This window comes from Nematolebias whitei, chromosome 2, assembly GCF_014905685.2.
Source record: "Nematolebias whitei isolate Nwh7 chromosome 2, NemWhi1, whole genome shotgun sequence".
NCBI classification, from domain to species: domain Eukaryota; kingdom Metazoa; phylum Chordata; class Actinopteri; order Cyprinodontiformes; family Rivulidae; genus Nematolebias; species Nematolebias whitei.
In genome coordinates, this window is record NC_056499.1 from 39981127 (window position 1) to 39985925 (window position 4799).

The 4799-nt window shown below is 39.2% G+C and overlaps 1 protein-coding gene across 1 annotated transcript in view; it reads left to right on the forward strand.

Moving 5' to 3' along the window:
• The first annotated feature begins 418 nt into the window (after nt 1-418).
• Nucleotides 419-4799, forward strand: part of LOC119424336 (CD151 antigen) — a 45196-nt gene continuing 40815 nt past the window's right edge. The window contains exon 1 of the mRNA XM_037691805.1: nt 419-613. The gene's annotated coding sequence lies outside the window, so the exon portion shown is untranslated. The remainder of the gene's footprint in view (nt 614-4799) is intronic.

The following is a 4799-nucleotide window of genomic DNA, read 5'->3' on the forward strand; positions in this document are numbered from 1 at the left end:
TAGGCAGATTTTGTTAGAATTGTTGAGTTTTGCCACTTAGTGTTAAATTACCTTGCCTTGTACTGATGTGCATTAGTGTTCAAACAGTAAATATAACAATATAATATTAGGCGGATTTTTGTGTGATGGGGCGGTTTTTAACTGATTTTGGGGCTGGAAAACCTCAACTCTATCTGGCAACACTTTTCAGCACCGGGGGCAAAGCATTCGTAAAGGGCATATTCTAGAATCGCCCCTGTCCCGGAGGGCATGAAAAAATGAATTGATTCCATTGCGACTTGTTTATTTCCTCTTAAACACCATGAGAAAGACTTTTGCAATGACTACGCATTAATTCGTTTGAGCTGAGTGAGTTCCTGAAAACAGCCTCATCTTCAGAGATTTCTCAGTGAGTGAAATCAAAGCATCGCCTGAGGACATGAAAAGCGAGCAGGGCGGTGGAAGGTGGCCCGGGGTGGAGTCAGCAGCTCCACATTTGGACTTCTTCCCTGCGCTTTGGCTCACTCATACTAGCTGCTTCCCAGCAGACCGTGGAATGAACACAGGCGACATTTGGTGATATTTCTCAGACATTTCATTCCTCAGTGTGTCGGCAGAAGACAAGAGACGGAAGGTAAGAGAAAACCGGAAGTGCTCCGTTTCAGCCTCGGTTAGCTCCGCACACAGCAGCAGGCTGTTTGTAGACACGACGGAACATTTCACAGCTAAACACTCGATACACGTTTAATATTCATATAAAGCTTTTATAACGTGGGAAAAAATAGTTTTTGGTGGTTATAACAGGCTTTTTAACGACGAGCTGCTTAGTCCTGGGTGACTTTAGCGCTAGCTTACCTCGACTGGAAACAGTTTTACTGACATATTACTCGAGTATGGTTAAAAAAAGTTAATATCTGAGGGTGAAGTGCAACAAAATTAAACTATTTAAGTGTTTAATTGCGAGTTAACACGTCACAGAGACTACTTTAGCCATTTTCCGGATTTAGTTTTTGGTTAGCCAGAGTTTAGAAGAAAATTATTGTTGACTAAACCCTATCGTTCATCGCGAAGGATGTGACTGCTTATTGTCATTTATCTTTTATTTGCCAACAATTAGCAGCTAATTACACATAATTAACTTTGCATATTGCAGATTATTAGAATATATTGTAGTATGTTGACTTTCAAATGCAACACTATCAGGTGCTGATGTGTTTAGGAAGTTAAAATACATTTTTATTAAATTTGTTTCAATGATTTTCAGATCAGTAGTATAAGAAATTAACCTACTGATTGCAATAATACAAAGTTATATTAATGTATTATATATATATATAATATATATATATATATATATAAATTGTATACTGTATAATTAAAGTATTTAATTGCATATAATTGGTGGAGCAGAGGTTAGAGAAAGTGGGCCTGTGATCAGAAGGTCGTTGATTCAACTCCCCAGATCAACAACATCAGAATGTGGGTGAGAAAGGTGAAGCACCCACACCTGCCTCCTCCCTCATTTGCTCCACTCTGGGCCCTTGAGCAAGGCCCTTAACCCCCACCATCTCCTCCCCCGGGCCCCCTAGATAGCAGCTCTCTGCTCCACACAGAGGGCTGTGGTAGCTCGGTGGTCTGTTTGTCTGGAAGGGCATCCGGTGTAAAAACAGTTGCCAAGTCTTCGTGTGAGTTAGTTCACTGTGGCGACCCCAGAAGAAGGGAGCAGTAGCCAAAATAATAATAATAATAATATAATTATATAACAATATAATACTAAGTTTTGTTTAGTTTTGGTGTAAATTTTAGAGCTGTAAATAACACACTTTATAATTAAAAACTTGAGTAAGGGTATAGCAATAATAGATTGAATAGTATAGTACTGAATGTATATATATTTTTCTTTCGGCTGCTCCCTTCTTCAGGGGTCAACACAGCAAACTAACGTGCACAAAGTCTTGCCAGTTATTTTTACGCCGGATGCCCTTCCTGACACAACCACACATCACCGAGCTACCACAGCCCTCTGTGTGGAGCAGAGAGCTGCTATCTAGGGCGCCAGGTAGAGCAGATGGTGGGGGTTAAGGGCCTTGCTCAAGGGCACAGAGTGGGGCAAATGAGGGTGGAGGCAGGTGTGTACCCCAGGTGTGGGTGCCTCACCTATTCCACCCACATTTTTGATTTTGTTGGTACCAGGAGTTGAACCACAGATCTTCCGATCACAGGTCCACCTTCTCTAACCTCTGCACCACCACTCCCTGTCACTGTATAATAATGTAATGAACAAAATTCATTGCTTTTAATTTCTTTAATTAAAACCTTTTTAAGAAAAAAGATTTACATCACCCTGGGATTTTATATACCTGGTAAATTTTAATATACTGTTAAGAAGACATTATAAATGATTTGTTCTGTAGAAGTTAAACTTCCATAAACAGAAGTGCAATATATAGATAAGATTTTATTTTAAAGAAATGCTTGCCAGCTTTCAAAGACATTTCTTAATTTCTTGACTCAGCAGTTTCTTATTGCATCCTTGAAAGTAAACAATAGAGTTGGCAAATATGTTTAGTTTGAATGTAATTAGCAGGATCACAATAACAGGGCCATTTATACCAGCTGGCCAGCAGACAGAAGCAGACATTTGAAATGACAGTAGACGTGGGGGTGGGGAAGGAGAAAGCAGAGTCAGGAGGAGAGAATGAATAAGACAGTGCAGGTTTGGGCTTGAGTGCTTAGTTACCCAAGAAAATGGTGGGGTTTGAAAAGCAAAAAGGATGTGTTGAAGAGAGTTAATGTAAAGAGAGTGTGTGTTATATAAATCCCTCACAAACAACAAACTTCAGTGTTTGATATGACTGTGGTAATACTGCTATTAAAAATTTGAACACAAATAATTTCCATTTAAGAAAAATATAAGAACAAATCCATTTATTCCAAACGGACTATCTCTTTCTTCAAGCTAAAAGGAAAATGTGAGGTTTTGTGTTTGGAAATGTTGAATGTTGGTGGCTGGTACCTGAGAAACAGGCGATACATTCCTGCCTTCGGCTGACTCTTAAGCTCTGACGGAGCTGTTAGTCATGGGATCTCTGTGTGAACAAACGGAATGACCCAGCTCACTGACTCTGCCCACTCTGCTCATCTAACACTCACTGTGCCGTGCTCCACCTTAGCTTTGTTCAAACCGTCGGCTCAAATAAAGACAAATGAAGCAACTCCAGTAACCTCCAGTTTACAAAACTGAAGGCAAAATGTTTAGGAGCCGCCATGTTGTATTTTTGGAGCCAGAGTTGCACCAGGGACATGAGGCTTTACTTTTGATTTGAAAGTCCTACAATACTTACACACACTCCAAATTCACTCACAGGCTGTCATATTGTTATGTTGTTTATTTGTCTTATGCAGGTTAACACAAGGTCAACAGTGCAATGAAATGTTCAGGATGAGAAGAACCGATATGACTCGCCAATAAAAAAAAACAAAACAAGAAATACGAAATACTGTAGCATGCAATAAGGGTACAATATAAAGTACCAAAAAGTGAAAAATAAATATAATATTTACACGGTCCAAAAGAACAATAGTAAATGGCAACATGGTAGAAAATAATGGTGCAAGTAGGATGAATTAGTATAAATAAGTATTAATTCATCCTACTTGTGCCGTTATGTTCTTTTTCATTCAACCTTTATTTAGACAGGTAAATCCCATTGAGCCTCGAGGACTCATTTACAAGAGAGATCAATATTCTACCATGTTGTTGTTTACAGTATTTCTTTTGGACCTTGTAAATGTTATATTTCTTTTTCACTTTTTGGTACCGGTGCTGGGCAGCACGGTGGCACAACTGGTAGAGCTGCTGCCTCTCAGTGAGCAGGTCCTTGGTTCAAACCCCGGTCCAGGGTCCTTTCTGGGTGGAGTTTGCATGTTCTCTCCGTGCATGCGTGGGTTTTCTCCGGGTGCTCCGGTTTCCTCCCACAGACCAAAAACATGCATGTTAGGCTGATTGGTAACTCTAAATTGTCCCTAGGTGTGAGTGAGAGCGTGAATGGTTGTTTGTCTCTATGTGGCCCTGTGATGGACTTGCGACCCATCCAGGGTGTACCCCGCCCCTCGCACAGTGATTGCTGGACATGGGCACCAGCGACCCCCGTGACCCAAAATGGAATAAGCGGGTAAAGATAATGGATGGATGGATGGTACCGGTGCTTTATTTTGTACCCTTATTGAATGCTATAGTAATGGTTTTTTTTTTTATATATATTGTCGATTACAGTAACATATCACTTTCCATGAGCCGCAAATAACTAATTAAACCTAAACGTAATAGGAAAAAAATGCATATTTAAACAAACAGTATATTATGCTCCTACCATTTATCATACTGCAAATAAGTCACAGGAAAAACTAAACTATTAGTTATTATTATTAAACTGCAAACGTGAAGAAACATGCAGCACGTCAAAAACAAAACTTAAATCGAAACTGGTTCTGGTGGATTGGACCCGGTGTTACACCATACTCTGTGATCTGCAACAGTGCAACACCGCCCCCTACGATCATACGGTGGTCACATAATATGACGTCACTACGGATACTCGACGTAACATTTTTAACCTCGATAGATGTCCTAGCAATCGATGTGTACTTTGTAGATTACTCGAGTACTCTGTTAATGCCCTAATATATATATATACACATATGAATATATATATATATATATAGATTACTCGAGTACTCTGTTAATGCCCTAATATATATATATACACATATGAATATATATATATATATATATATATATATATATATATATATATATA